Source organism: Saccopteryx bilineata, unplaced genomic scaffold (assembly GCF_036850765.1).
Source record: "Saccopteryx bilineata isolate mSacBil1 unplaced genomic scaffold, mSacBil1_pri_phased_curated manual_scaffold_22, whole genome shotgun sequence".
NCBI classification, from domain to species: Eukaryota; Metazoa; Chordata; class Mammalia; order Chiroptera; family Emballonuridae; genus Saccopteryx; species Saccopteryx bilineata.
Genome location: NW_027095448.1, coordinates 307,649 through 331,569, shown reverse-complemented (window position 1 = coordinate 331,569; position 23,921 = coordinate 307,649). Strand labels below are relative to the sequence as shown.

Genomic DNA, 23,921 nt, shown 5'->3' with positions numbered 1-23,921 from the left:
CGACCAGTCAGGTCCAGAAGGAAGCAGGCTCATCTGATGGGACATGCGCTTGTGTGTGACCACATGGCAGCGACGTTGTTGAGGAATTGAGGCATTCAGACAGTGACCTAATGTCCTCTGAGGTCGCCTCCGCCCAGGTGTCCACAGCTCTGGGTGGAGGCCCATCTCCTCCCGCGATGCGTGGCCACAGGGCCCGGCACTCAAACACCTGGGGGTGACAGTGCAGAACTGAAGCAGACAGGGTGGGAAGAGGGAAAAGGCAGAAAGGGAGGGAGGGACTGAAGGCTGTCTTCTGAGTGACAACTGACTATCATGAGTCACATGCTCAGGCATTCTGCATGGTGTTCCACATCAGCTCTAATTTGAGTAGCGTTGCCATTTACAAAAGAAGTAAGGCACTTGCCCAGGTGACATGGATGCTCTCGGGCAGGGCTGGACTACAGTCTGGCTGTGTGGACTCTCCCCCGGTCCTGCCTGGCCAGTGGCCATGATCCCCGTGAGCCGCCTAGGGACCCCTAAGATGTCTCGCTCTGAGCCAGTCTGCGTGCCATCATCCACGTTTCCGATGGCCTGGAACTTATCTGAGTACCAGCATCTGAGGCTGCATGGTGCCCTTTCTCTAATCCAGGTACGTAGTGCTAACATCATCCTGCATAGCACATGGTGGCAAAACCCCCTCCGCTTTGCTGATGGGTCACCTGCTTCTGTCCAGCCAAATGGATGCCTGGCTTGTCATTGGGCAGGCTTCACAGCTGCCCACCTGAACCGCTCCCTGTCCTCTGCTGGGGGACCTGAGAAAGTTAGTCTGGGCACTACCAGCCTGCTTCCTCCGTGCTACCAGAAGAGAGCATTCTAGGGACAGTATTGACTTACAGCACAAATTAACCCGATAAAAGATTGAGAAGTACTTCCGACGTGAATTACAGTGACTCATCCGATTAGGTGGATTAAATGACCATGGAGCCCTGGATCGGATCAGCCTCTGGTCACACTCCTGAACATGCAAGCACCCACCCCCAACAGTGCAGTGATCCATGCCTGAGAGACGGATTCATACTGTAAGGCAGCTCCACGTGAGCCCCCCCCATCTCTGCGACGTCTCCCCCCAGGGTCGCACTGCTTCTGCGGGTCACCTGAAAAGGAGGGGCTCGTGGCAGCCCCGTGGCAGGCTTTGCTCCTGTGTGAGTTCGTGGATGGAAAAGCACAGAATGACTAGGCAGACTCAGCACTGTAAGTGATCTGCAGTCTCACCACCCCCTTAGCTGATCGTTTTCATAAGTAATCCCCAATAGATTCCAACATTATTTCTCTTTGGCAAGCGACACTCTACTTGCCTCTCACCTGGTGCCCCCTTGCTCGGGGCATGCTGTCCTGGTGTCTAGAAACAGAGTCAAACCCAGGGTGCAGATGTGTAAAGCTTCCCAGTGAGAGGCAGCCAGGACCAGCTCTGGGCCCCAGGACCAGCTCAGGTTTTATGACCTTGGCCACTTTTAAGTGGCCCCCCACGGCACCTCCGGCAAAGGACAGAAGGCAAGGGAAGTGTGGGGACAACCACCCCTCAGGTTCTCACTCATTCTTACCTGTCAGCTGGCACTGAGGAAGCCCTCAACTGCCTCTGCTCCTCGGTGTCCTCATCTGTGACATGGGAGCAGCCACAGCCACCCCACAGAGACGCAGCTCCTCAAAGCCACCTGGGGCTGAGCACAGCTCAGCAGGTGTGAGCGTCCTTCCACCCCCCCTTCCTGCCATGCTGTCTGTCATGGGCAGTGGTGCCCTTGATGTCCTCCTCTGGTTTGGGCCAGCAGGATCTGGGATCTGAGAACAGGCTGGAGGTGGAGGCCGTGGTGCTAAGACCAAAGCCGGGGATGGGCACGTTGATCTCTTAGAAGAAACCAGAGACCACCTCAGTCTCCCCAAGTCAGCCGGCAGTGCTGCCAATGGTTTGTTACTTTCAAATCAGAAACCCCTGTCCCCTGCTGCCTACTCTTGGCCTTGGCTGGTCACAGTACAGTGGGTCCCTTGAATAGCACTGTTTTGTTCAACATGGTTCCTTTATAAGGTTGGTGAGATGCTGTAAGAACGTCACTCTTGTTCCTATCAATCACCCTGAGGTGAAGTTGGTTTTGTTGCCCGTCATTTCGCTTCAAGTGGCAGAACCTACTGAGGATATGGAAGGAGGACTTATTGCACAACCAGGAATTTAACCTCGTTCTCTTGCATTTGCCTTTTCGTACTGAATAGTCAAGGGTATCATTGCCTGGATGACCTTTGTAACTACAACTTCAGTTCCAGAAATGCTTCCCCCAAAGGGTGGCTCTGTCTCCTGAACCCACTCACTGAGGTTCAGGTAAACTGGCCTGCGCAGGGGCAGAAGTTCCCCTGTCCTGTCCTGGCAGCCCCAAGCATGTCACCTGTGTGAGCCAGGCAAGGGTGCTGCAGGCCTGCCGGTCTCCCTGGGCCCCCTGCTCCCCACTTCTTTAAGAAAACAGGAAGCAGCAGCACTGATGGAAAGGTGGACCTCTGGGTTAGTGCTCTGAGCATGCTACTGTCCACTGACTGGTCAGCAGAAGAAAAGGAGGAAAGAAAAGTGGATTCGACATCTGGTGTTCTCACATGTAGAGGTACCAACAGGCCACCTTCATGGGGCAGGTCCCCCACGCAGCCAGGATCCTTTCGCCCCCAAGGAAGATGGGTCATCTGTTTCCCTGGCATCTGGGTGCACCCAACACCATGCTGATGGGGCACCCTGACCACAGGCAGAAATGTCTAGGACCACAAGACAGCAGGACGAGAATGCTCCTGACTCCCCTTGACCTGCACATCTAGAACCAGCCCTGCATGCCGAGCAATGGCCTTTTCCCTTCACAACTGCAGTCATTATGAGGGGGAGTTCCTGTACCAAAGTCCAAGTATGACATTACTCCATGCTTCTCCAACTACAGGAGCCAGACTCCAATTCTGTACGTAGGGGATGAAAAACAGAGAATTCAAAAAATACAACCAAAAAACCCAAAAAGAGTTTATGACAAATTTTGAGAAGAGAATATATTTTAATAACCCCACAAACATGAGAATAATGATCAAGGTCAGGAAGAAGGGCCTCAGGAAAACTGTCCAGTTGAATTCAGACAGGGCAGAGGGGTGGACGCACTGTGAGGGCAGACTCTCTTCTTGACCCTCAGGGGCTCCAGGCTATCATTAGACACAGGAAGCGTTCTCAATAACCTGCTCCTGATGTCCATGGAGATGCGGGATCATTGGCAGGTGCACACCTCTACCATCCTGTTGGCCTCAGGGATTCAAGTGGGTAAAACACATACAGTTCTTAACTCACAGGCGGTGATGAGAAGAAACCCACCCTGCCTGCTGCAGTCTACAATATGTAGCGATAGAAAAGGACCAGTCAGTCCTCTCCCTTGCACACACCGCATGCATTTCTGCATTGCCCTCACCTGCAGCTGGTAGCTTCCAGCCCCTGGCTCCCACCCGCAGCATGGGTGGACCTCCTGGCATACAGCACCTCCCACTCCAGCATTTAAAATACTGACCTCACCCGCATCTTGCCTTGGCCTCAACAAGTTTGTCATGCAGGCATGACATGCTTTCTTTGAACGGATGACTGTGCATTGGTTGGAACGCAGCAAAAACATTTTAAAAATATGCTTAGCACTCACCTCGTCACCCTCAGCCAGCCCTGGCAATGGCCTGGAGAGGCTGGAGTCCCCCATCAGGTAGCTCAGAGGCCCTTCCTGGGGTTTTACTCTCACTGCTGTGGGTGTAGTCAGGCTGGAGGGCTGGGCTGCAGGTGGAGTCCTTGGGTTCTGGGCTGGGAGGCTGAGTGTTGGTCTTGGGGCCAGATCAGATCGTAGAGCGGTGGTCCTGGTGCTGGATGCTGGAGCACAGGCTGGGAGGTGGGACTGGATGCTGAAGTCCTAGACGGTGTGTTGGACCAGATGCTGGAGTGACAGCTGGGCGGCAGGGCGGGTTGCTGAAGCGCCAGCCCTGGACGTTAGGTCGGGTCATAGAGTGCCAGCCCGGTTTGTTAGACTGGGTGCTAGAGGGCCAGCCCGGCAGGTGAGGCCAAAGTTTGGGTTGCAGATTAGGGGACATCCAGGTTGCAGATCCTGGAGCGCTAGACCACAACTGCGAGTCTGACACTCCTCTCCTGAGGCGCTGGCAGAGTCCTCTTCCCCCATAACTGAGCAGAGGGAAGGATGATGTGAAGACAGCCAGTAGGTCTTTGTGGGGACAGGGCAGTCTTTCCTCTTCTGCTTCCTGGACTCTAGGAGGAGACAGGGCCCCAGGATGTGACTGTACCACTGAAGGCTCACTCAGTGCCGTCCGGATGTCGTCATGATTGAGCTGAGGCGGTTCATCTCTGCTACCACTTTGAGGTCCATGTCCCCCCAGAGCACATCGCAGGATGGCTCAGGTTGTTCCTTTTGGCTGTTATTTACCCACAGATCTTTGAGGGTTTAATCAAAGGCTGATCTCGCTGGGGTTTAGAGCCATGAAGTTCTTTAATAAGGCTTGACATTCCTCCAACAGAATACCTGGTATCATGGATTGCCCAGTCATAACTTTCCTCTATATTTTAAGTCTTGACCTGTGAATGGCAGCTGTCCAGTCACCACCTGGTAGAGTACAATATCAAGGATCCAGGCGTCCAGTTTCTAGCCCTCATCCCTTTGGCCCAGCGGCATCTCGGGTGCCATGTAGCACACAGTCCCACAGTAAGCTGTCAGTTCTTCCCTTGTCACCTCCCTCCCTAACCCAAAGTCTGTTACCTTCACGTTGAAATCTTCATCCACCAGGACATCCTCTGGTTTTGGTCCTGTGAACAATGCCGTGTGGGTGACAGTACCGGAGAGCTGAAACAGCTGCCGAAAGATGCACCACGCTGCCGCCTCGCTCCTCCAGCCTGTGTTGTCTCAGTAGTCGTGCATCCCCACCGCTGACATACTCCATAATGATGAACGATTCTGAGTCCACGCCACCACTAACTTGATCACATTCGGATCATTTAAAACCTTGTGGAAGTCAGCCTCCCTGAATGCATAAGGGCAGTCCCTTGTACTTAACAATTTTCACTGTGACAAATGTGCCTGTAGGGATGTTGGGCCAGCTTTACCGAGGCAAAGCTCCCTGTCCCCAGGGTAATTTTCCATGCTGCACCTCTTCCACTAGGGGTGACTATAACTAGAGTCATCAGACATGGTGACTTGTTCTAAATAATGAAAATAACTAAATGAAAACACAAAGGTGTAAGTCCTAAAACTATCCCTATGTTGAATCCAAGTTGTCTGAGCCAAGTCAGCGTCCAAAGAGAATAAATAGTCTGGTGGCTTCCAGCCCCTGGCTCCCCTTCTGCAGCATGGGTGGACCTCTTGGAACACAGCACCTCCCACTCCAGCATTTAAAATACTGACCTCACCCGCATCTTGCCTTGGCCTCAACAAGTTTGTCATGCAGGCATGACTTGCTTTCTATTGACTGATGACTGTGCATCTGTTGGGATGCAGCAAAACATTTTTAAAGCCCTCTTAGCACTCTCCTTGTCACCCTCCACCAAGCCTGGCAATGGCCTGGAGAGGCTGGAGTCCCCCCATCAAACAGCTCAGAGGCCCTTCCTGGGGTTTTACTCCCACTGCTGTGGGTGGGGTCAGGCTGGAGGGCTGGGCTGCAGGTGGAGTCCTTGGGTTCTGGGCCGAAAGGCTGAGTGCTGGTCCTGGGGCCCGATCAGATCATAGAGCAGTGGTCCCAGGGCTGGATTCTGGAGCACTGGCCCGGGAGGCAGGACTGGATGCCGAAGTGTTGGCTGGTGTGTTGGGCTTGATGCTGGAGCACTGGCCAGGATGGTAGGGCCATTGCTGAAGCGCTGGCTAGGAATGCTGGGTCAGGTGGTGGAGTGACAGCCCAGAAGGCGGGGCTGGATGGTGGAGTGCTGGCTAAGGACATTGGACCTGATGCTGAGTGACAGCCAGGAGGCGGGACTGGAGGCAGGGCTGGAGGCTGGAGCGCTGCTTAGGGACCTTGAGGCGAATGCTTGAATGACAGCCCAGAAGGTGGGGCCGGATAGTGGGGAGCTGGCTAAGGACATTGGACCTGATGTTGAGTGACAGCCAGGAGGCGGGGCTGGAGGCGGGGCCGGAGGCTGGAGCGCCGGTTAGGGATGTTGGGCAGCTGCTGGAATGACCCCCAAGGAGGCAGGGCCAGATAGTGGAGCGCTGGCTAGAGACGTTGGACCTGATGCTGAGTGACAGCCAGGAGGTGGGGCCAGAGGCTGGAACGCTTGTTAGGGACGTTGGGCCAGATGCTTGAATGACAGCCCAGGAGACAGGGCTGGATAGTGGAGCACTGGCCAGGGATGTTAAACCTGATGTTGAATGACAGCCGGGAGGCAGGGCCAGAGGCTGAAGAGCTGATTAGGGACATTGGACCTGAAATTGAATGACAGGTGGAAGGCAGGCTGGTTGCTGAAGCACCAGCCCTGGACTTTGGGTCGGGTTGTGGAGTGTGGCCTGGAACATTGGACTGAATGCTGGAGTGACAGCCCAGCAGGCAGGGCAGGAATCTGGGTTGCAGGTTAGGGACATTGGGCCGATGTTGGAGTGCCAGCCTGGCAAGCAGGACTGAAGCCTGGGTCGCAGGTTAGGGACGTTGGGCCAGATCCTGGATCGCTGGACCATGACTGGTTGTCTGACACTCCTCTCCTGGGGCGCTGGCAGAGTCCTCTTCCCCCATAACTGAGCTGAAGGAAGGATGATGTGAAGACAGCTAGTAGGTCCTTGTGGGGACTGGGTGGTCCTTCCTCTTCTGCTTTCTGGACTCTAGGAGGAGACAGGGCCCTAGGATGTGACTGTACCACTGAAGGCTCACTCAGTGTCTTATGGATGTTGTCATGATTGAAGCCTTGGCAGTTCATCTCTGCTACAATTTTGGGGTCCAGGTTCCCCCAGGTCACATTGCCGTATGGCTCTAGTTGTTCCACTTGGCCATTATTTACCCACGATCTTTGAGGATTTCGTCAAGGGTTGATCTCTCGTGGGGGTTGAGAGCCATTAAGTTCTTTAGTAAGGCTTGACACTCCAGTGACAAAAAACCTGGTATTGTGAATTTTCCAGTCATAATGTTCTTTTTTACTTTTGTTAAATCCTGGTCCCTAAATGGCAATCATCCTTTCACTATGTGAAATAGGATTACACCGAGGTCCCAAATGTTCACCTTCCATCCCTCATAAGTTCAGCTCTGCAGCATCTTGGGCGCCATATATACTACACATCCCACAGAGTAGGTTTGCAGTTTGTCCTTTTTCAACTTCTTCCCTAAACGAAAGTATGTTACACTGATATTTTTGTCTGCATCGACCAGGACATTTTCCAGCTTTAGGTCCCTGTGGATGATACACAGCCTATGGCAGTATTGTAGTGCTGAAAGGAGCTACTGAAAATGTGTGGTGCTTCTGCCTTGGTGCTTGGGGCGGTTCCTACATAAATAATCAAATAGGTCACGCCACTCACATCCTAAATAATGATGTATAGTTTAAAGTCTGTGACAATCAGCTCCACCAACTTTATTACATTAGGATGGTTTAATGCTTTAAGGAAGTCATCCTCCCAAAAGGCATTAGGGAAGACCCTTATGCTTAAAATTTTTACAGTAACTTATAAGCCCGCTGGGATGTGCCAACACAGGTTAACTGTGCCAAAGCCCCCCTTACCCAGGGTGTAAACAAACAGATAATTTCTCACATTGCCTCTCTTCTACCAAGTGGTTAATCCAGCGTCACCAGACATGGTGATGTGACGATGTTAAAAATTGAATCTAACCAAATCTAAGGTGCCTAAACCAAATCAAAATCCAAAAAGAATAATCCAAGTCTCAATGTGAATCCAAATCACCTTCCCTTCTGAGGAAGAACCAGGACTTCTGACATTCTACCCACTTCTGCACATGGTGCAGTAAGTTGCCTGCCTCCAGCCTCCCCTCAGTTCTTTCCACTGAGGCTCCCTGTCCCTAATTGCAGCTGCATCTTTTATGTTTTGAGTGCATGTTAGCCCGTGATGTCCTGGACACATCCACTCTACCTAATCGTCAGTGGCCAGAGCTTGAGTTGCGGGATGCCAATTCTCCTCTATGACCACTCCGAGGTCTGAGGGTGGCCATGGGGGCAAAGAAATCCAAACCTGACCCTAAAACACCCCTGGGGTGCCTTATCCAGAATCTCTCAAACATTGGTCCCTCCCTAAAAAAGAAACTTATTTTCTTCTGCAATGTAGCCTGGCCACAATACCCACTAGATAACCAGACAAAGTGGCCTTCTGAAGGGACTTTCAATTTTAATACCCTGATTGATTTATAGAACTATTGCCAAGAAACTGGGAAATGGTCAGAGGACCCTTACAGTCAGGGCTTCTGGCATTGGCACTCTTCTCCTCATCTCTGTGCTGGCTGCACTACAGCACAGGTCATTTTGTCCAGAGAAACCTCAGCTAAAGCCTCTGCTTTAGGTCTTTTTTGCTTTGCTGACTTCCCTGAGAAACTCTCTTTCCCACATGCATGAATCCTTCAGTCCTATCAAATTCCTTCTCTCCCTTTGCCAGATCCAGTTGTTCATCTGGTTGCAAATAATAGTCTCTATCTCTTCTCCCCAGTCAGCGCTCACACCAGATCCCGCTCCAGGCCACTGGAGGGAGCCAACCTCCTATGCCCTTTCTGCAAGGTGGCTGGAACGAAAGGAGTTGTAAGGGTTCATGTCCCCTTCTCTGTCTCTGATCTGCCTGAAATCAAATCACATTTAGGCTCCTACTTTACTAATCCTACCGCCTATACCAGGGAATTCCAATATCTCACTCAGGCATATGATCTCACTTGGCATGATCTCTATGTTATTATGTCTTCTACCCTTACCTCCAATGAACGAGACCAGATCCAGATGGCAGCAAGGGCTCATGCAGATAAGGTCCACATCTCAAACCCTCAAATGCCAACAGGCCCAGAGGCAGTCCCTGGCATGGACCCCACCTGGGATTACCACACGGGAGAAACAGGTAGGAGACAACGAGACCAAATGATTTACTGTCTTAGAGCTGGCATGCAAGACGCAGCTCAAAAGGTAGTTATCTATGACAAATTAAGGGAAATTACTCAGGGACCTGAGGAAAATCTGGCTATCTTCTTAAATCACCTCACTGATGCTATGGTCCTCCATACTCATACAGACCCTACTTCCAGTGCCAGGCCCACTGTATAAGCTGCACACTTCATTTCCCTATCTGTCCTGGATATTCAGAGGAAACTTGAAAAGGCAGAAGAGGGAGCCCAAACCCCTATCTGAGACCTGATGAACATGGCATTTAAGGTTTTTAATGGGAGGAAAAGAATGAGGCTGTCAGTTAGGCCCACATGCAGTAGAAGGTAACACTCCAAATCCAGGCTCTTGTGGCAACTCTGAGGCTGGCAGAGCACCAGGGGCAAGGCACGGGAGGTGCCCCACCAAGTCCAGACCACAAAGAGGAATCCCACCAGGAGCTTGCTTTAAATGTGGAAAGGAGGGTCATTGGTCCCAGCAGTGACCCTGCCCCAGACCCCCCAGTAAGCCCTGCCCTAATTGCAAGCAGCCCGGTCACTGGAGGAGTGATTGCCTCTTTTGAGCAACAGGCTTTTCCTCAGTCCTCTATGTGGAGGACAAGCGACCCCAATGGGAGGCCTGGCCAGCCAGGAAGGCCCACCGCTTGAACTCCTAGTCCTCATGGATGACTGACAGGGCTCAAACTCAAAGACCCCATCACCCTCACTGAACCCAGGGTAATGCTGCAAATAGCGGGTAAGTCCATCTCATTTCTTGTGGACACGGGGGCTACCTTCTCTGGTTTGCCATCACACTCTGGACCTCTAGTTCCCTCACAGGCTGAGGTTATGGGAGTGGATGGGACCCCTTCTTTTTCTCTTCACACACCACCCCTGACATGCAGTTTGAATGGAACCACCTTTTCACACTCCTTCTTAGTTATGCAATTTGCCCTGTACCCCTTCTGGGTCAGGACATTCTACAAAGTCTCAGAGCCACTATCCAGCTGACAACACCTTCCTTACTACCAAGGGCTCCCCCATACTCAATACTACCCTCATTTCTAACCATGTCTCTTGCCTCAAGCTTTTCCCCATGCAGAACTGCTGGCAGTCAGAACCACGGGGCCCTACCCATCTCCTGCTCACCAAAAGGTTGGGCCCTGCAGACCCTCCTGTTGCTCCTGTCCCTCCCACCGGGAACCTGACACCAGAGTGAGCTAAAGCAGAACGCAATGCTCTTCAATGAGACGGGGCAATGGAAGAAAGTATTGGGGTCCTCCACCATCTGCAAGAGAAACTGCAGAAGGACCTCTCCTTCTACAACCTGCTTAACTCCTAATGACAGCCACCCATGCTCACCTGGGCTGCCCCTGTCCTTGATCCTCTTCTAATTATCAGCATATCACTCATATTTGCTCCTCTTTTTTAGATTCTTACAGGACCCTATCCACAAAGTTTCTCGAGTCATGGTCTAACAGATGTTCCTTCAACTGTACACGTGACTCCCCTCAGAACAACCACCTTCCGACCTCCCTTCCCCATGACACCCTTAATCAGCAGGAAGTAGCCAGATGAATAGCGGCACCCCTATCTCACATAAAAGGTCAGAATGTGAGGTTGGTTGGCAATGAGGGAAGGTCACATGAGGAACCAGGCTTGAGAACTTTGGCTGGAACCACCCACACCCATGCCTGACAAATGAAACTTCCCAGGAGCCCTTTGAAAAAGAGTGACTGTCCGTCAGCCAATGAAATTTCACCAGGTCATATTAACCTGACCACCCTATCGACCCTATATGTTACCCCCACGTGGAAGATTCCACGCGACTCTCTGGCTCCAGTCCTCCAGACCAGAGAACCTTGTCCACGAAGTGCTCTACTAAGTAAAGCTTTTGCTGTTCCACACTTGGTGGCTATGCCCTTCTTCTTCCTCGGCGGGGAAAATACCTTACAACACACATCCCTGTTCTGTCCTCACTCAGCTTCTGGGGCAGATATGCTAGGAAAGAAAAGGGCTGAAGCCTGGGTTTGCAAGCCTGTGAGCACCTGCAGAGGCTGAGGGATGGCCAGCTGATTGGAGCTTCTCTGTGAACATTGAAGATGACTGTTCCCTCCAGCACTCACCAAAGGATGCTGTAAATTCAGATCTGCAGTGAGGCTACAAGGTACACACTTTGAATATCTATTTCCAAATTACACAAAGGACTTCTCAGGTGACCTTGAATAGGCCGTGTAGGTAAACTTCCATGTTACTTAAAGAACCATGTCTGTGGAGAAAAGCGACGATGATGCTGGTTCATGTCCATTTGTGCAAACACTCAGAAACCTCTCATGAAAAGATATTTACTCCTGCCCTCCGCTTGGTTTAGATACATATCCAATCGGAGGCATTTCTGAGGTGCCTGATGCTCCTTACTCGCCTGTTCACACCTTCAGAGTCAATTAGAGCTTAATAACTATGTTGGGCAGAGGGTGGATACTGGACAAAGTATGGGATCATTTTGTAAAATGTCTGATTGTCTAAGCACTACACTGTACATGGGGAACTAATGCAAAATGATACTGACTGTAAACAGTAATTGAAAACAGTGTTAATTATTTTTTAAAAAGGAGGCTCTGGAAAGCTGATTGGGAGCTCTGTGCCAGTTTGTGTGCATGTTTGTGACAGAGACACAGGCTGCTGTTTGATGGTCTTCACAGTAGGATTCTTTGAGGGATGACATTTTGGTGGTTATGGAAGGTCTTTTCTCCAAATACAATTGTGCCAATCACTTACTTCAGAGGCAACACTTTAATCCCTTGTCTGGAAGATGTGCAGTGTTGGCTAGTGTTGTTGAAGACCAATGGGAGAAGGACCCTAGGCATCTTCTCGTTCAGTGTAGAGACATTCACTTAACCCTTGTAAGCCGGGTCAGGTCTTTTCCAAGTGAGGGCACCGAGAAAAGTTGACTAACTCACACATCATAGCATGTGATGAGGCCTGGATCACCCCAGGTTTCCAAGTGTCCCTCTGCTCTGTGTACAGACACTTGAGCCCCCAGGGCCCTGCACTGAGGTGTGGGAGCTCTCATTCTGGGGTGCTAGGTTACAGGGGCCTATGGATGGCAATACATGCAGTAACTCACACACACGAGACACATTTCCATGGAGACGTGCACATACCACAAAGTGCAAAAAGGAAAAATAAAAGTTTAAAAATGTGTGGCAAGTACACTGAGCAATAAATTTTGCTTTCTCCAAAGCAGAAACTCCCAGGTGGGCAGCTGGTTGATGGGCCCCAGCTCACAGATAATGGAAGGCCTTAGCAGGCCCCTAGGGCACTCAGCTCTGTGTGGCCTGGAAGAGCCCTCCTCTCCCTCCATACCCTTCAGTGTGGAACTGAGAGGGTGACGTCTTGCAGTGAATGGGGCTCCTGTGTCTAAAATGTATGCAGAGTGCACTGCGGAAAAGTCTTGAACAGGCTGACCTGAAGTCAGACTCTCCTGGTGACTATTAATGTGTGCCTCCCAAATTCTGTCCCTCAGAAGTTAGATTTCCATAACTTCCATGGAGTTTCTGCAGCCTTCATGCATTGGACCTAATGCTCTTCCCTCTGTTTTTCACCCTGCAGGTTTGGCCATAGGCTCTGCCTCTTGGTTATAATCCTCATCAATGCAATATCTAATGTTCTCATGGCCATTTCCCCTACCTATACATGGATGTTAGTTTTTCGCTTGACCCAAGGGCTGGTCAGCAAGGCAGGCTGGTTAATAGGCTACATCCTGAGTAAGAATGCTTGTGATTGCAGCTGGGGGAACAGAGGGTCACGCTGCCCAAATAGAGCGAGGCGGGGTAGCCGCACAGAACAGTGAAATTGGCTACAAGACCATGGTAAGAGGTGTATTTATTCTGTTTCTGAAGACCTTGTGTCATCTTTTCAATCAGCTCATTCTGCATTCCTCTTGTACAGAAAACAGTGAAGTCAGGAACGAGGTAAACATCACACCATCCAGATTCTTATATAGCTCTTAAGAAAGTCAGGGTTTCTGACCCGGGGGTATTACACAGAGAGAGAAATCTGCCCAACAAGGCTATACACAGAGAAAATTCAATGACAAGAGAGAGGTCAGAGTCACAAGGGGCTTTAGTACATTGCATAAACCCACGGGAAACCACAGGTGTGCCCCAAATTAGATACAAGGAAACCAAGAAGGCCAGTGCTTGGTTAGGCTCGGTTCCTCAGCCTTTTGTAGGACCAGGCATGTCCTCTCCACCCTGCTCATTGGTAGCCTGAGTCAGGTTTCAGCTCCCTGGAGTAGAGGAGGATTTTTGGACTCTAACAGCATAGCATCTTTAAAGCAACATAAAAAATTAGCATCATAGCCCTGGCCGGTTGGCTCAGCGGTAGAGCGTCGGCCTAGCGTGCGGAGGACCCGGGTTCGATTCCCGGCCAGGGCACATAGGAGAAGCGCCCATTTGCTTCTCCACCCCTCCGCCGCACTTTCCTCTCTGTCTCTCTCTTCCCCTCCCGCAGCCAAGGCTCCATTGGAGCAAAGATGGCCCGGGCACTGGGGATGGCTCTGTGGCCTCTTCCTCAGGTGCTAGACTGGCTCTGGTCACAACATGGCAACACCCAGGTTGGGCAGACCATCGCCCCCTGGTGGGCAGAGCGTCGCCCCTGGTGGGCGTGCCGGGTGGATCCCGGTCGGGCGCATGCGGGAGTCTGTCTGACTGTCTCTCCCTGTTTCCAGCTTCAGAAAAAAAAATTAGCATCATAATTAGATCTTGGGGATGTACCCCAACATTCCTTTCAGCTACACTCCAAGACACCCACACAAGGAGGTGATCATGTTGAAATTGAAATAATATATTTAATCATAAAGCTCTCATGACACACGAGAGAACTAGAATAGGTGTGCTTAACATCTGCCCTGGTGAAGTTAGTTTGGAGAATGCTGTGAGGTAAGGAAAGAATTGGGGTTGATGCCAGCAGGTGCCTGTCATGGCGGGCACCTTCATATGTTTGGTCATTAAAGGAATTCATGACGCAGCTATTCGATCAGAATTTTGGTTTCTAGAACACACTGGATAACTTTCGATTTCAGTAACTCTTAGCCTCCACCCCTCCCATTTCTGTCTTCTCTGGTCCTTCTGAATGTCCCAGATGAGCCCGAGCACCTGGCGTCTCTCTACCTCACCACCCTCAGATCCACCCGTGACACCAGCCACTCTGAAAGACAGACATTACTAGTTCTTGAGCACTTGCATAATTTTGTTTAACTCTGTTTTAAGAGGCTTTTAAATAACTTACAGTAATTTATAGATACTTTTCAGGGCACATTTCTGTTTGGTTTATAAAAGGTTGAAGTCTTTCACACCATCACCAAACATATTAAACAAAAGTTCTGTGTCTCGTGGAGGATCTGAGATTTCAACTCTCGTGTGTTTGTGATATAAAAATAACTACTTTGTAAATTCACGTGTCACAGACTCCATGCAGTTGCCGTGATGCGGTCATGGGAGGGAGTAAAGCTGATTTTCCTACCATGTGCAGTAGGCGCTGGCAGACTGGCTCTTGGAAAACACAACCCTGCTTTATAATGTTTTCAGATTTCTAAGTTATAAATACTACCACCGTGGCAGATTCTAAAGTGTCAATGGGTTCCACAACCAGCTGGCAAAATTCCAGAGAATTTAGAAACCAGCTCTTCAAGCCAGTGCTAGCTAGCTGGCTGACTCTGGGCAGCTTGACACCCACTCTAGGCTTTCAAGCCATTAACACACATTAACAGGATTGCTGAAAAAATGTTTAACTCGTGTAAGAGAACAAGTGACTTTGAGATAGTCATTTACATAAAATAGTCTACAGTCCAAATGCAATGTCTGATCCATTTATTCAGGTCTTGAATGTATCACTGCCTTATCACTCTGCATCAAAACATTGCATGTACATGAAATGCAAATGCATTTGTCCTTGAAATGATTCCTTTTATTATTCTTTTTTTCCAAATAAGAGGAGGGGAGACAGAGAGGCAGACTCCTGCATTTGCCCCACTCAGGATCCACCCAGTAACCACCATCTGGGGCCGCTGCTCTGCCCATCTGGGGCCATATTTGCAACTAAACTATTTTTAGTGCCTGGGGCAGAGGCTCCACAGAGACATACTCAGTGCCTGGGGCCAGTGCACTTGAACCAATCAAGCCTTGGCTGCTGGAGGGAGAGACAGAGAGAAAGAAGTGAGAGGGGGAGGGATGGAGAAGCAGATGGCCACTTCTCCTATATGCCCTGACCAGGAATCAAACCCAGGACATTCACACACCAGGCTGACACTCTACCACTGAGACAACTGGCCAGGGCTAAAATTATTCTATAAGTTTAACTTTTGGCTCATGATGGCAGGCCCTTTGCCCCGTCTAACATGGGAGTATAAGATTTTACATTAATTAACACAATAGCATTCATTCTAAAAAGGCCTCAGAGTGGGGTAGAGAAGACCCTAGCATTTGGTCATTTGGTGGTTAGCATCCTGGGTTCCCTCAGATGGATAGCCTGCTCCCTGTTGTACAGACTTGCTGACCACATGGGTTTTCTTCACAGTTACGGAGCTTGTCAGGCTGAGCTACCGGAGGACCGTGGGGATTCTTTACCAAGTCTCTTTTACCGTGGGGCTGCTGGTGCTCACCACGGTGGTGTACACGATTCCTCACTGGAGGTGGCTGCAGTTCACGGTTACCCTGCCCAACTTCTGCTTCCTGCTTTATTATTGGTAAGTCCATTCAGAACAGAACGGAACTACACCGCAAAATCTTACTTCTGCCTTCGCTAATGCACACCCTCCTTCGGGATTCTAAGGTTTTCTTCACACTTCCGTTTCACGGGAAGCCCGGGTCCACATTTCAGGGACAGAGGTCAAGACCTTCCACCATGTTGGAAACTAAAGGGCCCTTTACTTCAGGCTTGAACGTTTCCTATCTTGGATCTTACAGTTTTCATATTATTTATCTGGTGTTTAAGTTGGCTTCTAGTGGTGGTGGCATCCTTTGAAGAGAATACAATATGACTGTTCTTACTCTGTCCCTTCCCAGAGGAAACTTCAGGATACAGAAAGCAGAGCAGGGGTCCACAAACTATGGCCCACAGGCCACATGCGGCCCCCTGAGGCCGTTTATCCGGCCCTCGTAGCACTACCGGAAGGGGCACCTCTTTCATTGGTGGTCAGTGAGAAGAGCATAGTTCCCACTGAAATACTGGTCAGTTTGTTGATTTAAATTTACTTGTTCTTTATTTTAAATATTGTATTTGTTTCTGTTTTGTTTTTTACTTTAAAATAAGATATGTGCAGTGTCCATAGGGATTTGTTCATAGTTTTTTTTTTATAGTCCGGCCCTCCAATGGTCTGAGGGACAGTGAACTGGCCCCCTGTGTAAAAATTTGGGGGACCCCTGAAGCAGAGTATGGCTCTCACATCCCCACTTCCCATATCTGTGCCCAAAGCAGACATCCCTGATCAATCACAGCAGTCTTTGTCCCGGATAATGCCAACATGGGACCCCACACAGACTGTAACAATCCATCCGAGTTCCCAGGGCCAGAGAAATGCACTTGTCACCCTGCCCAAGGGAAACATGGAAAATAGCAGACACTTCAGAAATTCCCGCTGTGTAGGAAAGCAAGAGAGAGGCTGCATTTTCAACCAAAACTCTCTCCCATGCAACAAACCCAGGATGCTTCATTCCTGGACAGACCCACCTGGTCTTCCCATAGTTGTCTAAGAATTAGACATCTCGACTTTCCCAGAAAGTCTGTTTCTCCTCCAAAATCCAGTAAAACTCTAAGAGCAAGCCTTAGCTCCATCCCTATGTCCATGTACAGCAGACACCCCTGGGCCGCCATTCCCATTTGGAGTTCTTGATTTCTGGCCCAGATGCTGCCATCTTTCCTTCCACATCACCATCCTCTACCCCACGTATTTAAAATTCTAGCTCCACCTTGTCGCTCTCCTGCTTAAAAGTCTCTCGATGATTTTGTTCTCCACAGAATAAAGACCCAGTGCTTTAGCGTGACAGAAAAGCCCACCTATTATCTGACTTCTGACCACCTCGCAAATACTCCTTCTTTCCACTTTCACTCAATAGAATCAAACTTGGTTTACCTACAACTTAACTGACTTCATGATGTGATGACATTTTCAAAAGGTCACTCAAAGTGCAGAGTAGGAAACAGGTGTTTTGGGGGGAAGAACACAGGAAAGAGGTTCAGGGGAGTCTGTTGCCATAGTCCTTGCAGGAAAGAACAAGGGTCTGAATGGAGACTTAAGGTGTGGGTATGAGAGGAAGAATTAGAAGCAGTATCAATAAGGCGGCAATGACAGAGTTGGGGACTGAGGTGGAAGCTTAGAGGGGGCAGGTACTGAGTGGATGACACCCCGAGCACTGGCTGGGTGTCCATGTGCTGGTGGCATGTGCTCAGAGAAACAGGCACACAGAGGAGGGGCGGGTGTGGGGGGGAAATGGAGGTGAGCTCGGACAGGAGGAACTTCAGGGCTGCAAGGACATCACCATGCAGATGTCCAGGGGCAGTTACTCTTCAGGATCAGAAGTTCAAGAAAAATTCACATCATGTCGCTATGATGGTGGATGAGATCATTTAGAGAGGATGAGAGGGCCAGGGGAGGATGTCAAGGGGGCAGAATTTTTGGAAACCAAGCTAAGTACAAGAAACTAGGGCTGAAGAATGAGGTGGCCCCAGTGGGGAGAAAAAAGAGGTGCAGGGGCTGAGGGGGTGTGGAAGTCACAGAGGAAGGACCCGTGCAAGCCTCACCTTCCCTGAAGCCAACCAGGTGGCATTACGCATACATCTCTGTAATTCTCACATCTCACTGCTTGTTGGGGTCAACTGTTGACGTGACATTGTGTGACCTGACTGTATGTCCCTGAATACTGTCAGCTCTTTGACATCAGGTAATGTTAGGGGCCCTCTTGTCCTTCTTCTGGTCCAGGGCCCCATAGCAGTGCCCCGAACAAATGACCTCCCAGCCTCTGCCAGAACCCCATCATGGCTAACGCTGAGTCCACATCGAGTGAGCCCTTTTACAGCGGAACCCAAAGCTCGGGTCCAGGAGACTGCTCACTGAGCCAGAATTCACACCCCTGTCTAGTTAACCCAGTACTCCTAACTTTGCACTTAGAGTTTCAAAAAAGTTACTTTCCTTGCTCTTCCACCAGTCAGTCCTTTGACTGTTTGGATATGCCCTCAGAGTGTGTCCAGACACACCACCTCTGGGCTAGCCATTTCCAGTTCCTGCCTTCTCAGACCCTGTTCCCACATCCTCCACTTTCTTGGTCCTCCAGCTCAGACAGCAGTTGGCCAAACCGACTATGCTTCCTGAAGTGTGAGTGGCCAGAGCTGAACGTGAGCCCCATGTGATCTAGAAAATTTCCCAGTAATGTCACAGTGAAGAGGACCATGCTGGGAGCTGTGGCTTGACTATTACTGAGCAAGCCAGCCTTTTGTCTCTGATGTCAGGTCTTAGCCCAGGAATCATCCTTGGTTCCTCTCTCCATCGCGCTCCTACAAAAACTTCCAACTGGAGCCCAGCCTCGCAGAGCCACCCTCTGTCCCTGAGGAATGACCCAGAGCAGTCCAGATGGCCCCTCCTCCCATCACCCTTGGCCCAGCTGATTAGAATCCTCTGCAGACATAGACCCAAGTGGCTCTAGTCTTGATGTGCAGGGGTGCCCATGTCCTCTAGTCATGTGCATTCTGTGCAGTCTGGCATGTCAGCTCTCCTGCCCTCCAATCTCAGACTCTCAGCTCATTCCATTAAGAAGTCAGCTCTCAGAATGATACACAGATAACATGTCCGCTTTCCCTGAGATGATCCACATACTCCCACGTCCCACCTCCCACCAGTTCTCAGAACTAAAAGGCCTGGAGCCCCCCTGAGCTGACCTGTGGCTCAGACCTGGGTATTCACCTGCACCCTCTGTGCGGTTTGCTCCCCAGGGTGTCCGTGGGGACTCTCTGGAGAGGAGACCAGTGGCTTCCTGCACAGGGCTGAGTAGAAGTCAGCATTAGAAGGAGAAAATATTCTACATTCCACTGCACAATTTCACAGAATTTTTTTCTTGTGATGAGGAATTTAAAGACCTACTCCCTTTCTACTTTTCGATATGCAACACAGTATTGTGAACTATAGTCATCACGCTATACACGACATCCCCATGACTTATTTATTTTAAACAGAAATTTTTCAGTTTTGACCCCCTTCACCCATTTCACGCACCCCCATCCCCTCCCTCTGGGAACCACCAATCTGTTCCTTGTATCAGTGAGCTTGTTCTTCCCCTTAGATCCCACATCTATGTGAAATCATAATGCACCTGTCTTTCTGTGTCTGATTTATTTCACTCAGTGTAATGTCCCTCAGGTCCCTCCATGTTGTCAGAAATGGCAAGATTTTGTTCTCTTTTTATGGCTGAATAATATGCCATTGTGTGTGTGTGTGTGTGTGTGTGTGTGTGTGTGTGTGTATAACATTTTCTTTGTCCGTTCATTCACCGATGGACACTTGGGTTGTTTCCCTATCTTGGCTGTTGGAAATAATGCTACAATGAATGGGAGGTTTCACGTATCTTTCTGAATTAATGTTTTTGTTTTCTTCAGATATATTCCCAGAAGTGAAATTGCTAGATCATACGGTAGCTCTGTTTTGAAAAATTTTGAGGACACTTTACACTGTTTTTGTTAGTAGCTGCACCACTTTTTATTTCTACCAACAGTGCAGAAGGGTTGTCTTTTTTCCACATCCTCACCAGCATTTGTTATTTCCTGTCTTTTGGTGAGTAGCTGTTCTAACAGGTGTCCCTCGCCATGGTTAGTTTGCACGTCCCCACTGAATGGTGATGTTGAGCACCTTCTCATGCACCTGTTGGTCATGGAGATGTCTTCTTTGGGGAGAAAGATACCTATTCAAATTCTCTGTCCAGTTTTAAATCAGATGTCAGTGTTTTTGCTATTGAGTTGTAAGAGTTCCTTATATGTTTTGGATATTAACCTATGATCAGATGTATGGTTTGCAAATATTCTCTCGATTGAGTAGGTCTCCCTTTCACTGAGTTGGTGGTGTCCTTTGCTGGGCAGCCCCTGGACTATTCTATTTCCCATGTAGTAGACCTACTGTGTGCCTCACAGACAGCTGGTTATGGCCGCTGGGAAAGGGGGCCAATACATTTTCCCTCCACTGATGACACTGTTTATACTTCCACTGTCCCCTAGATGTATCCCTGAGTCCCCGAAATGGCTAATCTCCCAGGACAAGAATGCTCAAGCCATGAGGGTCATTACGTATATCTCGAGGAAAAACAGAAAGTCAGTACCTGCATCCCTTCAGGTGAACCAGCAGCTGTGACATCAAGTCCAGGGCTGTGAGGAGGAAGATGCGCAAAACCCAGTTCTGTCACCGAGGGGCTGGTCCTGTCACCAAACGGTGGGTCCTGTGACTGAGGGGCTGGTCTTGTCACGAAGTGGCCACCATGTGCCCAAGGTGCTTCTGTCGTACAAGATTCATGGTTCCTGGGTCAAATGTTTTAAATAGGTGGACAACATAAACCTGAAAAGAACCCCCCCAAAATTATGTAAAAGTCAAATGAGGGGCCTCAGGACTGCCCGGGCCCCTGCGCCTGACCACAAAGGTCTGGTTTACCTGCATATCTGCAAGCAGCCCCTTGGACGGAGGTCTAAGTCAGAGGGAAGAGTCTGATCAGGGGGACAAATTTTCAACACAATCACATCTTAGAATTCAAACACCGGGGATAGAAAGTGTTCCGAGAGTTATTCAGCACCCCTTCCCTTCCAGAACAGAAGGCAGTCTGTTTTCTGGGCTGTGCGTGGTTTGCCTCTGTAAACCTCCCCCCTTTAACTTAAAGCTTCTCATCTGGCAGGGGCTGGAAAAGAGAAAATCAGGCTTATTGGGAAAGCATGTTGCAATCAGAGTAAATCATTTCTGACCAAGGAGCTAAGATGGAAAATAGTGGGAATCTGAGATTTTATGCGACACTCAGATTGAGGATTTGGGAGCTCAGAGGCCTCTTTTTTCTTCACTTCCTCTCTGGTTTCCTGGGGGGCATTAGGAGGGGGCTGGAATACACATTCTTTTCCAGTAATGACTGGTATAACACTGGTTCTTTTTTTTATAAGTTTTTATTAATTTTAATGGGGTGACATCAATAAATCAGGGTACATATATTCAAAGAAAACATCTCCAGGTTATCTTGTCATTCAATTATGTTGCATACCCATCACCCAAAGTCAGATTGTCCTCTGTCACCTTCTATATAGTTTTCTTTGTGCCCCTCCCCATCCCCCTTCCCTTCTCCCTGGTTCTTACATTTTAGATCCCTGCAGAGATTAGAGAACAAAGCAGGCGTGTGCCACTGTCTGACCAGAGGTCACCGCTCAGGTACTGGCGATAAGTCTGGTCAGTGCTGGTCCTGCTGGAGGTTTGCTCCCAATTCCTCTGCCTCTCACACACCATCGTGTGAGGCTTGACCACCCCGCTGTGTTGTGTCTACACTGCTCACAAAAATTAGGGGATATTTTATAGCTTCATATTCATTTTGAAATATCCTCTAATATTTGTGAGCAGAATATATATAGCATAGCTTTATATGTGAGCATAATTTCTTTGCCTGTCTTGGTTCTGAAGTCACAGCCAGCCACCGCAGTGGGTCAGATAGTGTAAAAGCAATGAATAGAAGGAATAGCAGTAATAAGATGACAACAAAAGGTGACTACAGCCAACCCTTGTTTTTCCAGAAGTCTCCCTGTGCCAGTGGCTTGCTCTCAGAGCCGGCCCAGTCCTGAGCTCTCCTCCCTGTCCAGGTTCTCGGGCTCTGCCCTCTACCAGGGCCTCATCATGCATACAGGCCTCACAGGGGCAGTGTCTAGCTGGACTTCTTTATCTTGGCCCTGATGGAATTCCCAGCTACCCTCATCATCATCCTCTCCATCGACCGCGTGGGTCGCCGCTATCCATGGGCTGGATCAAATCTGGTGGCGTGGGCAGCCTGTCTAGCCTCAGTTATTATCCCCAATGGTAAGTGTCAGACCCAGCTATGGTCTTGCTCTCCAAGATTCTAAGAAGAGGGGTGTCACAGCCCTTTGATAAAAAGACCATGTCATTTACCATCCAAAGTAGTTTGGAAAAAATAAACAAAATATCTAGGACCTTTCTGACACACTCATCAGCCTTTTTTTTAAAAAAAAATAATTTTATTTTTTTAATGGGGTGACATCAATAAATCAGGATACATATATTCAAAGATAACAAGTCCAGGTTATCTTGTCATTCAATTATGTTGCATACCCATCACCCAAAGTCAAATTGTCCTCTGTCACCTTCTATCTAGTTTTCTTTGTGCCCCTCCCCCTCCCCCTTTTCCTCTTTCTTCCCCCCTCCCGTAACCACCACACTCTTATCAATGTCTCTTAGTTTCACTTTTATGTCCCACCTACGTATGGAATAATGCAGTTCCTGTTTTTTTTCTGATTTACTTATTTCACTTCATATCATGTTATCAAGATCCCACCATTTTACTGTAAATGAACTGATGTCATCATTTCTTATGGCTGAGTAGTATTCCATAGTGTATATGTGCCACATCTTCTTTATCCAGTCATCTATTGACTGGCTTTTTGGTTGTTTCCATGTCCTGGCCACTGTGAACAATGCTGCAATAAACATGGGGCTGCATGTGTCTTTATGTATCAATGTTTCTGAGTTTTTGAGGTATATACACAGTAGAGGGATTGCTGGGTCATAAGGTAGTTCTATTTTCAGTTTTTTGAGGAACCATCATACTTTCTTCCATAATTGTTGTACTACTTTACATTCCCACCAACAGTGGATGAGGGTTCCTTTTTCTCCACAGCCTCTCCAACACTTGCTATTACCTGTCTTGCTAATAATAGCTAATCGAACAGGATGAGGTGGTATCTCATTGCAGTTTTGATTTGCATTTCTCTAATAACTAAAGAAAATGAGCATCTTTTTATATATCTGTTGGCCATTTGTATTTTTTCCTGGAGAAGTGTCTGTTAATATCCTCTTCCCATTTTTTCATTAGATTGTTTGTTTGTTTGTTGTTGAGTTTTATGAGTTCTTTGTATATTTTGGATATTAGGCCCCTATCTGAGCTGTTGTTTGAAAATATCATTTCCCATTTAGTTGGCTTTCTGTTTATTTTGTTATCAGTTTCTCTTGCTGAGCAAAAACTTCTTAGTCTGATGTAGTCCCAATCATTAATTTTTGCCTTCACTTCTCTTGCCATTGGAGTCAAGTTTATAAAATGCTCTTTAAAACCCAGGTCAATGAGTTGAGTACCTATGTCTTCTTCTATGTACTTAATTGTTTCAGGTCTTATGTTTAGATCTTTGATCCATTTTGAGTTAATTTTAGTACAGGGGGACAAACTCTAGTCCAGTTTCATTCTTTTGCATGTGGCTTTTCAGTTTTCCCAGCACCATTTATTGAAGAGGCTTTCTTTTCTCCATTGTGTGTTGTTGGCCCCTTTATCAAAAATTATTTGACTATATATATATGTGGTTTTATTTCTGAACTTTCTATTCTGTTCCATTGGTCTGAGTGTCTATTTTTCTGCCAATACCATGCCGTTTTGATTGTCGTGGCCCTATAATAGAGTTTGAAGTCAGGTATTGTAATGCCCCCAGCTTCATTCTTTTTCTTTAGGATTGCTTTGCTATTCGGGGTTTTTTATAGTTCCATATAAATTTGATAATTTTTTGCTCGATTTCTTTAAAAAATGTCATTGGAAGTTTGATGGGAATTTCATTAAATTTGTATATTGCTT

General features: G+C 48.6%; 1 long non-coding RNA gene across 1 annotated transcript; it reads left to right on the top strand.

Moving 5' to 3' along the window:
* Positions 1-11,145: 11,145 nt before the first annotated feature.
* LOC136318250 (uncharacterized) lies at positions 11,146-20,426 on the top strand. The gene is made up of 3 exons (XR_010728037.1): positions 11,146-11,236; positions 15,649-15,817; positions 20,329-20,426. It is a non-coding gene; the product is annotated as an uncharacterized lncRNA (long non-coding RNA).
* Positions 20,427-23,921: the final 3,495 nt, after the last annotated feature.